Consider the following 11829-nt stretch of genomic DNA (forward strand, 5'->3'; position numbering starts at 1 on the left):
ACGCCCCGATATAGAGCCCAAAAATGTCCAGACGTAGAGCTGAAAGTAAGCTAAATCCTGACGTAGAGCGCAACAGACGTCCCGACATAGAGCTGAAATTAATCTAAATCCTGACGTAGAGCCCAACAGACGTCCTGACGTAGAGCTGAAAGTAAGTTAAATCCTGAGGTAGAGCCCAACAGAAGTCCCGACGTAGAGCCGAACACACGTCCCAACGTAGAGCCCAACAGACGTCCCGATGTTAAGCCAAACAGACGTCCAGACGTAGAGCTGAAATTACGCTAAACCCTGATGTAGAGCCCAACAGACGTCCCGACGTAGAGCCCAACAGACATCCCGATGTAGAGCCCAACACACGTCCCGACGAAGAGCCCAACACACGTCCCCACGTAGAGCCCAACACACGTCCAGACGTAGAGCTGAAAGTAAACTAAATCCTGATGTAGATCCCAACACACGTCCCGACGTAGAGCCCAACACACGTCCCGACGTAGATCCCAACACACGTCCCGACGTAGAGCCGAACACATGTCCCGACGTAGAGCTGAAAGTAAGCTAAATCCTGATGTAGAGCCCAACACACGTCCCGACGTAGAGCCCAACACACGTCCTGACGTAGAGCCCAACACACGTCCCGACGTAGAGCCCCACACACGTCCCGATGTAGAGCTGAAAGTAAGCTAAAACCTGATCTAGAGCCCAACACACGTCCCGACGTAAAGCTGAAAATAAGCTAAATCCTGATGTAGAGCCCAACAGACGTCCCAACGTAGAGCCGAACAGACGTCCCGACGTAGAGCCCAACAGACGTCCCGACGTAGAGCCCAACACACGTCCCGACGTAGAGCCCAACACACGTCCCGACGTAGAGCTGAAAGTAAGCTAAATCCTGATGTAGAGCCCAACAGAAGTCCCAACGTAGAGCCCAATACACGTCCCGACGTAGAGCCTAACACACGTCCCGACGTAGAGCCCAACACACGTCCCGACGTCGAGCCGAACACATGTCCCGACGTAGAGCTGAAAGTAAGCTAAATCCTGATGTAGAGCCCAACACACGTCCCGATGTAGAGCCCAACACACGTCCTGACGTAGAGCCCAACACATGTCCCGACGTAGAGCCCTACACACGTCCCGACGTAGAGCTGAAAGTAAGCTAAAACCTGATCTAGAGCCCAACACACGTCCCGACGTAAAGCTGAAAATAAGCTAAATCCTGATGTAGAGCCCAACAGAAGTCCCAACGTAGAGCCCAATACACGTCCCGAAGTAGAGCCCAACACACGTCCTGACGTAGAGCCCAACACACGTCCCGACGTAGAGCCCAACACTCGTCCCGACGTAGAGCTGAAAGTAAGCTAAACCCCGACGTAGAGCCCAACAGACGTCCTGAAGTAGAGCCCTACACATGTCCCGACGTAGAGCACAACACACGTCCCGACGTAGAGCCCAACACACGTCCCGACGTAGAGCTGAAAGTAAGCTAAATCCTGATGTAGAGCCCAACAGACGTCCCGACGTAGAGCCCAACAGACGTCCCGACGTGGAGCCCAACACACGTCCAGGCGTAAAGCTGAAGATAAGCTAAATCCTGATGTAGAGCCCAACAGACGTCCCGACGTAGAGCCCAACAGACGTCCCGACGTACATCCCAACAGGCATCCCGACGTAGTGCCCAACCGACGTCCCGACAAATAGCCCAACCGACGTCCCGACGTAGAGCTCCAAGTAAGCTAAACCCTGATGTAGAGCCCAACATACGTCCCGACGTAGAGCCCAACACACGTCCCGACGTAGAGCCGAACACACACGTCCCGACGTAGAGCCCAACAGACGTCCCGACGTGGAGACCAACACACGTCCCGACGTAAAGCTGAAGATAAGCTAAATCATGATGTAGAACCCAACAGACGTCCCAACATAGAGCCCAACACACGTCCCGACGTAGAGCCCAACAGACGTCCCGACGTAGATCCCAACAGGCGTCCCGACGTAGTGCTGAACCGACGTCCCGACGTAGAGCCCAACCGACGTTCCGACGTAGAGCTCAAAGTAAGCTAAACCCTGATGTAGAGCCCAACACACGTCCCGACGTAGAGCCCAACACACGTTCCGACGTAGAGCCCAACACACGTCCCGACGTAGAGCCCAACACACGTCCCGACGTAGAGCCAAACAGACGTCCAGACGTAGAGCTGAAATTAAGCTAAACCCTGATGTAGAGCCCAACAGACGTCCCGACGTAGACCCCAACAGACGTCCCGACGTAGAGCTGAAAGTAAGCTAAATCCTGATGTAGAGCCCAACAGACGTCCTGACGTAGAGCCCAACAGACGTCCCGACGTAGAGCTGAAACGACGTCCCGACGTAGAGCCAAACAGACGTCCGTACGTAGAGCTGAAAGTAAGCTAAACGCTGATGTAGAGCCCAACACACGTCCCGACGTAGAGCCCAACACACGTTCCGATGTAGAGCCCAAAACACGTCCCGACGTAGAGCCCAACACACGTCCCGACGTAGAGCTGAAAGTAAGCTAAATCCTGATGTAGAGCCCAACAGACGTCCCGATGTAGAGCCGAACACACGTCCCGACATAGAGCCCAACACACGTCCCGACGTAGAGCCCAGCACACGTCCCGACGTAGAGCCCAACAGACGTTCGACGTAGAGCCCAACACACGTCCGAAAGTAGAGCTGAAAGTAAGCTAAACCCTGATGTAGAGCCCAACACACGTCCCGACGTAGAGCCGAACACAAGTCCAGAAGTAGAGCCCAACACACGTCCCCACGTAGAGCCCAACACACGTACAGACGTAGAGCTGAAAGTAAACTAAATCCTGATGTAAATCCCAACACACGTCCCGACGCAGAGCCCAACACACGTCCCGAAGTAGAGCCCAACACACGTCCCGACGTCGAGCCGAACACATGTCCCGAAGTAGAGCTGAAAGTAAGCTAAATCCTGATGTAGAGCCCAACACACGTCTTGAAGTAGAGCCCAACACACGTCCTGACGTAGAGCCCAACACACGTGCCGACGTAGAGCCCAACACTCGTCCCGACGTAGAGCTGAAAGTAAGCTAAACCCCGAAGTAGAGCCCAACAGACGTCCCGAAGTAGAGCCCTACACATGTCCCGACGTAGAGCACAACACACGTCCCGACGTAGAGCCCAACACACGTCCCGATGCAGAGCTGAAAGTAAGCTAAATCCTGATGTAGAGCCCAACAGACGTCCCGACGTAGAGCCCAACAGACGTACCGACGTGGAGCCCAACACACGTCCAGGCGTAAAGCTGAAGATAAGCTAAATCCTGATGTAGAGCCCAACAGATGTCCCAACGTAGAGCCCAACACACGTCCCGACTAGAGCCCAACAGACGTCCCGACGTAGATCCCAACAGGCGTCCCGACGTAGTGCTGAACCGACGTCCCGACAAAGAGCCCAACCGACGTCCCGACGTAGAGCTCAAAGTAAGCTAAACCCTGATGTAGAGCCCAACACACGTCCCGACGTAGAGCCCAACACACGTCCCGACGTAGAGCCCAACACACGTCCCGACGTAGAGCTGAAAGTAAGCTAAACCCTGATGTATAGCCCAACAGACGTCCCGACGTAGAGCCGAACACACGTCCCGACGTAGATCCCAACAGACGTCCCGAATTAGAGCCCAACAGACGTCCCGACGTAGAGCTGAAAGTAAGCTAAACCCTGATGTAGAGCTCAACAGACGTCCCGACGTAGAGCCCAACAGACGTCCCGACGTAGAGACCAACAGACGTCCCGACGTAGAGCCCAACCCACGTCCCGACGTAGAGCCTATCCGACGTCCCGACGTAGAGCCCAACGTACGTCCCTACGTAGACCTGAAAGTAAGCTAAACCCTGATGTAGAGCCCAACAGACATCCCGACGTAGAGCCCAACAGACATCCCGACGTAGAGCCCAACAGACGTCCCGACGTAGAGCCCAACACACGTCCCGACATAGAGCCAAACAGACGTCCCGACGTAGAGCCCAACCGACGTCCCGACGTAGAGCCCAACAGACGTCCCCACGTAGAGCTGTAAGTAAGCTAAACCCCTACGTAGAGCCCAAGAGACGTCCCGACGTAGAGCCCAACACACGTCCCGACGTAGAGATCAACAGATATCCCGACATAAAGCCCAACAGATATCCCAACGTAGACCCCAACAGACGATCCGAAGTAGAGCTTAAATTAAGCTAAATCCTGACATAGAGCCAAACAGACGTCCCGATGTAGAGCGGAAAGTAAGCTAAATCCTGACGTAGATCCCAACAGACGTCCCGACGTACAGCTGAAAGTAAGCTAAATCCTGTCGTAGAGCCCAACAGACGCCCCGATATAGAGCCCAAAAATGTCCAGACGTAGAGCTGAAAGTAAGCTAAATCCTGACGTAGAGCGCAACAGACGTCCCGACATAGAGCTGAAATTAATCTAAATCCTGACGTAGAGCCCAACAGACGTCCTGACGTAGAGCTGAAAGTAAGTTAAATCCTGAGGTAGAGCCCAACAGAAGTCCCGACGTAGAGCCGAACACACGTCCCAACGTAGAGCCCAACAGACGTCCCGATGTTAAGCCAAACAGACGTCCAGACGTAGAGCTGAAATTACGCTAAACCCTGATGTAGAGCCCAACAGACGTCCCGACGTAGAGCCCAACAGACATCCCGATGTAGAGCCCAACACACGTCCCGACGAAGAGCCCAACACACGTCCCCACGTAGAGCCCAACACACGTCCAGACGTAGAGCTGAAAGTAAACTAAATCCTGATGTAGATCCCAACACACGTCCCGACGTAGAGCCCAACACACGTCCCGACGTAGATCCCAACACACGTCCCGACGTAGAGCCGAACACATGTCCCGACGTAGAGCTGAAAGTAAGCTAAATCCTGATGTAGAGCCCAACACACGTCCCGACGTAGAGCCCAACACACGTCCTGACGTAGAGCCCAACACACGTCCCGACGTAGAGCCCCACACACGTCCCGATGTAGAGCTGAAAGTAAGCTAAAACCTGATCTAGAGCCCAACACACGTCCCGACGTAAAGCTGAAAATAAGCTAAATCCTGATGTAGAGCCCAACAGACGTCCCAACGTAGAGCCGAACAGACGTCCCGACGTAGAGCCCAACAGACGTCCCGACGTAGAGCCCAACACACGTCCCGACGTAGAGCCCAACACACGTCCCGACGTAGAGCTGAAAGTAAGCTAAATCCTGATGTAGAGCCCAACAGAAGTCCCAACGTAGAGCCCAATACACGTCCCGACGTAGAGCCTAACACACGTCCCGACGTAGAGCCCAACACACGTCCCGACGTCGAGCCGAACACATGTCCCGACGTAGAGCTGAAAGTAAGCTAAATCCTGATGTAGAGCCCAACACACGTCCCGATGTAGAGCCCAACACACGTCCTGACGTAGAGCCCAACACATGTCCCGACGTAGAGCCCTACACACGTCCCGACGTAGAGCTGAAAGTAAGCTAAAACCTGATCTAGAGCCCAACACACGTCCCGACGTAAAGCTGAAAATAAGCTAAATCCTGATGTAGAGCCCAACAGAAGTCCCAACGTAGAGCCCAATACACGTCCCGAAGTAGAGCCCAACACACGTCCTGACGTAGAGCCCAACACACGTCCCGACGTAGAGCCCAACACTCGTCCCGACGTAGAGCTGAAAGTAAGCTAAACCCCGACGTAGAGCCCAACAGACGTCCTGAAGTAGAGCCCTACACATGTCCCGACGTAGAGCACAACACACGTCCCGACGTAGAGCCCAACACACGTCCCGACGTAGAGCTGAAAGTAAGCTAAATCCTGATGTAGAGCCCAACAGACGTCCCGACGTAGAGCCCAACAGACGTCCCGACGTGGAGCCCAACACACGTCCAGGCGTAAAGCTGAAGATAAGCTAAATCCTGATGTAGAGCCCAACAGACGTCCCGACGTAGAGCCCAACAGACGTCCCGACGTACATCCCAACAGGCATCCCGACGTAGTGCCCAACCGACGTCCCGACAAATAGCCCAACCGACGTCCCGACGTAGAGCTCCAAGTAAGCTAAACCCTGATGTAGAGCCCAACATACGTCCCGACGTAGAGCCCAACACACGTCCCGACGTAGAGCCGAACACACACGTCCCGACGTAGAGCCCAACAGACGTCCCGACGTGGAGACCAACACACGTCCCGACGTAAAGCTGAAGATAAGCTAAATCATGATGTAGAACCCAACAGACGTCCCAACATAGAGCCCAACACACGTCCCGACGTAGAGCCCAACAGACGTCCCGACGTAGATCCCAACAGGCGTCCCGACGTAGTGCTGAACCGACGTCCCGACGTAGAGCCCAACCGACGTTCCGACGTAGAGCTCAAAGTAAGCTAAACCCTGATGTAGAGCCCAACACACGTCCCGACGTAGAGCCCAACACACGTTCCGACGTAGAGCCCAACACACGTCCCGACGTAGAGCCCAACACACGTCCCGACGTAGAGCCAAACAGACGTCCAGACGTAGAGCTGAAATTAAGCTAAACCCTGATGTAGAGCCCAACAGACGTCCCGACGTAGACCCCAACAGACGTCCCGACGTAGAGCTGAAAGTAAGCTAAATCCTGATGTAGAGCCCAACAGACGTCCTGACGTAGAGCCCAACAGACGTCCCGACGTAGAGCTGAAACGACGTCCCGACGTAGAGCCAAACAGACGTCCGTACGTAGAGCTGAAAGTAAGCTAAACGCTGATGTAGAGCCCAACACACGTCCCGACGTAGAGCCTAGCACACGTCCCGACGTAGATCCCAACAGACGTCCCGAATTAGAGCCCAACAGACGTCCCGACGTAGAGCTGAAAGTAAGCTAAACCCTGATGTAGAGCTCAACAGACGTCCCGACGTAGAGCCCAACAGACGTCCCGACGTAGAGACCAACAGACGTCCTGACGTAGAGCCCAACGTACGTCCCTACGTAGACCTGAAAGTAAGCTAAACCCTGATGTAGAGCCCAACAGACATCCCGACGTAGAGCCCAACAGACATCCCGACGTAGAGCCCAAGAGACGTCCCGACGTAGAGCCCAACACACGTCCCGACATAGAGCCAAACAGACGTCCCGACGTAGAGCCCAACAGATGTCCCCACGTAGAGCTGTAAGTAAGCTAAACCCCGACGTAGAGCCCAAGAGACGTCCCGACGTAGAGCCCAACACACGTCCCGACGTAGAGATCAACAGATATCCCGACATAAAGCCCAACAGATGTCCCAACGTAGACCCCAACAGACGATCCGAAGTAGAGCTGAAATTAAGCTAAATCCTGACGTAGAGTCCAACAGACGTCCCGACGTAGAGCGGAAAGTAAGCTAAATCCTGACGTAGATCCCAACAGACGTCCCGACGTACAGCTGAAAGTAAGCTAAATCCTGTTGTAGAGCCCAACAGACGCCCCGACGTAGAGCCCAAAAATGTCCCGACGTAGAGCTGAAAGTAAGCTAAATCCTGACGTAGAGCCCAACAGACGTCCCGACATAGAGCTGAAATTAATCTAAATCCTGACGTAGAGCCCAACAGACGTCCTGACGTAGAGCTGAAAGTAAGTTAAATCCTGATGTAGAGCCCAACAGAAGTCCCGACGTAGAGCCGAACACACGTCCCGACGTAGAGCCCAACACACGTCCCAAAGTAGAGCCCAACAGACGTCCCGATGTTAAGCCAAACAGACGTCCAGACGTAGAGCTGAAATTACGCTAAACCCTGATGTAGAGCCCAACAGACGTCCCGACGTAGAGCCCAACAGACGTCGCGACGTAGAGCCCAACACACGTCCCGACGTAGAGCCGAACACATGTCCCGACCTAGAGCTGAATGTAAGCTAAATCCTGATGTAGAGCCCAACACACGTCCCGACGTAGAGCCCAACACACGTCCTGACGTAGAGCCCAACACACGTCCCGACGTAGAGCCCCACACACGTCCCGACGTAGAGCTGAAAGTAAGCTAAAACCTGATCTAGAGCCCAACACACGTCCCGACGTAAAGCTGAAAATAAGCTAAATCCTGATGTAGAGCCCAACAGACGTCCCAACGTAGAGCCCAAAAGACGTCCCGACGTAGAGCCCAAAACACGTCCCGACGTACAGCTGAAAGTAAGCTAATTCCTGATGTAGAGCCCAACAGAAGTCCCAACGTAGAGCCCAATACACGTCCCGACGTGGAGCCCAACACACGTCCCGACGTAGAGCCCAACACACGTCCCGATGCAGAGCCCAACTAACGTCCCGACGTAGAGCTGAAAGTAAGCTAAACCCCGACGTAGAGCCCAACAGACGCCCCGAAGTAGAGCCCTACACATGTCCCGACGTAGAGCCCAACACACGTCCCGACGTAGAGCCAACACACGTCGCGACATAGAGCTGAAAGTAAGCTAAATCCTGATGTAGAGCCCAACAGACGTCCCGACGTAGAGCCCAACATACGTCCCGACGTAGAGCTGAAACGACGTCCCGACGTAGAGCCAAACAGACGTCCCTACGTAGAGCAGAAAGTAAGCTAAACCCTGATGTATAGCCCAACAGACGTCCCAATGTAGAGCCGAACACACGTCCCGAAGTAGAGCCCAACATACGTCCCGACGTAGAGGCCAGCACACGTCCCGACGTAGAGCCCAACAGACCTCCCGAAGTAGAGCTGAAAGTAAGCTAAACCCTGATGTAGAGCCCAACAGACGTCGCGACGTAGAGCCCAACAGACGTCCCAACGTAGAGCTGAAAGTAAGCTAAACCCTGATGTAGAGACCAACACACGTCCCGACGTAGAGCCCAACAGACCTCCCGACGTAGAGCCCAAAAGACGTCCCGACGTAGACCCCAACCGACGTCCCGTCGTAGAACCCAACCAACGTCCCGACGTAGAGCTGAAAGTAATCTAAACCCTGATGTATATCCCAACAGACGTCCCGACAATGTAGAGCCGAACACACGTCCCGAAGTAGAGCCCAACATACGTCCCGACGTAGAGGCCAGCACACGTCCCGACGTAGAGCCCAACAGACCTCCCGAAGTAGAGCTGAAAGTAAGCTAAACCCTGATGTAGAGCCCAACAGACGTCGCGACGTAGAGCCCAACAGACGTCCCAACGTAGAGCTGAAAGTAAGCTAAATCCTGATATAGAGCCCAACAGACGTCCCAACGTAGAGCCCAACAGACGTCCCGACGTAGAGACCAACACACGTCCCGACGTAGATCTGAAAGTAAGCTAATTCCTGATGTAGAGCCAAACAGAAGTCCCAACGTAGAGCCCAATACACGTCCCGAAGTAGAGCCCAACACACGTCCCGACGTAGAGCTGAAAGTAAGCTAAATCCTGATGTAGAGCCCAACAGACGTCCCGACGTAGAGCCCAACAGACGTCCCGACGTGGAGCCCAACACACGTCCAGGCGTAAAGCTGAAGATAAGCTAAATCCTGATGTAGAGCCCAACACACGTCCCGACGTAGAGATCAACAGATATCCCGACATAAAGCCCAACAGATATCCCAACGTAGACCCCAACAGACGATCCGAAGTAGAGCTTAAATTAAGCTAAATCCTGACATAGAGCCAAACAGACGTCCCGATGTAGAGCGGAAAGTAAGCTAAATCCTGACGTAGATCCCAACAGACGTCCCGACGTACAGCTGAAAGTAAGCTAAATCCTGTCGTAGAGCCCAACAGACGCCCCGATATAGAGCCCAAAAATGTCCAGACGTAGAGCTGAAAGTAAGCTAAATCCTGACGTAGAGCGCAACAGACGTCCCGACATAGAGCTGAAATTAATCTAAATCCTGACGTAGAGCCCAACAGACGTCCTGACGTAGAGCTGAAAGTAAGTTAAATCCTGAGGTAGAGCCCAACAGAAGTCCCGACGTAGAGCCGAACACACGTCCCAACGTAGAGCCCAACAGACGTCCCGATGTTAAGCCAAACAGACGTCCAGACGTAGAGCTGAAATTACGCTAAACCCTGATGTAGAGCCCAACAGACGTCCCGACGTAGAGCCCAACAGACATCCCGATGTAGAGCCCAACACACGTCCCGACGAAGAGCCCAACACACGTCCCCACGTAGAGCCCAACACACGTCCAGACGTAGAGCTGAAAGTAAACTAAATCCTGATGTAGATCCCAACACACGTCCCGACGTAGAGCCCAACACACGTCCCGACGTAGATCCCAACACACGTCCCGACGTAGAGCCGAACACATGTCCCGACGTAGAGCTGAAAGTAAGCTAAATCCTGATGTAGAGCCCAACACACGTCCCGACGTAGAGCCCAACACACGTCCTGACGTAGAGCCCAACACACGTCCCGACGTAGAGCCCCACACACGTCCCGATGTAGAGCTGAAAGTAAGCTAAAACCTGATCTAGAGCCCAACACACGTCCCGACGTAAAGCTGAAAATAAGCTAAATCCTGATGTAGAGCCCAACAGACGTCCCAACGTAGAGCCGAACAGACGTCCCGACGTAGAGCCCAACAGACGTCCCGACGTAGAGCCCAACACACGTCCCGACGTAGAGCCCAACACACGTCCCGACGTAGAGCTGAAAGTAAGCTAAATCCTGATGTAGAGCCCAACAGAAGTCCCAACGTAGAGCCCAATACACGTCCCGACGTAGAGCCTAACACACGTCCCGACGTAGAGCCCAACACACGTCCCGACGTCGAGCCGAACACATGTCCCGACGTAGAGCTGAAAGTAAGCTAAATCCTGATGTAGAGCCCAACACACGTCCCGATGTAGAGCCCAACACACGTCCTGACGTAGAGCCCAACACATGTCCCGACGTAGAGCCCTACACACGTCCCGACGTAGAGCTGAAAGTAAGCTAAAACCTGATCTAGAGCCCAACACACGTCCCGACGTAAAGCTGAAAATAAGCTAAATCCTGATGTAGAGCCCAACAGAAGTCCCAACGTAGAGCCCAATACACGTCCCGAAGTAGAGCCCAACACACGTCCTGACGTAGAGCCCAACACACGTCCCGACGTAGAGCCCAACACTCGTCCCGACGTAGAGCTGAAAGTAAGCTAAACCCCGACGTAGAGCCCAACAGACGTCCTGAAGTAGAGCCCTACACATGTCCCGACGTAGAGCACAACACACGTCCCGACGTAGAGCCCAACACACGTCCCGACGTAGAGCTGAAAGTAAGCTAAATCCTGATGTAGAGCCCAACAGACGTCCCGACGTAGAGCCCAACAGACGTCCCGACGTGGAGCCCAACACACGTCCAGGCGTAAAGCTGAAGATAAGCTAAATCCTGATGTAGAGCCCAACAGACGTCCCGACGTAGAGCCCAACAGACGTCCCGACGTACATCCCAACAGGCATCCCGACGTAGTGCCCAACCGACGTCCCGACAAATAGCCCAACCGACGTCCCGACGTAGAGCTCCAAGTAAGCTAAACCCTGATGTAGAGCCCAACATACGTCCCGACGTAGAGCCCAACACACGTCCCGACGTAGAGCCGAACACACACGTCCCGACGTAGAGCCCAACAGACGTCCCGACGTGGAGACCAACACACGTCCCGACGTAAAGCTGAAGATAAGCTAAATCATGATGTAGAACCCAACAGACGTCCCAACATAGAGCCCAACACACGTCCCGACGTAGAGCCCAACAGACGTCCCGACGTAGATCCCAACAGGCGTCCCGACGTAGTGCTGAACCGACGTCCCGACGTAGAGCCCAACCGACGTTCCGACGTAGAGCTCAAAGTAAGCTAAACCCTGATGTAGAGCCCAACACACGTCCCG

This window comes from Leptosomus discolor, chromosome 16 (genome assembly GCF_034619465.1).
Source record: "Leptosomus discolor isolate bLepDis1 chromosome 16, bLepDis1.hap2, whole genome shotgun sequence".
Lineage (NCBI taxonomy): Eukaryota > Metazoa > Chordata > Aves > Leptosomiformes > Leptosomidae > Leptosomus > Leptosomus discolor.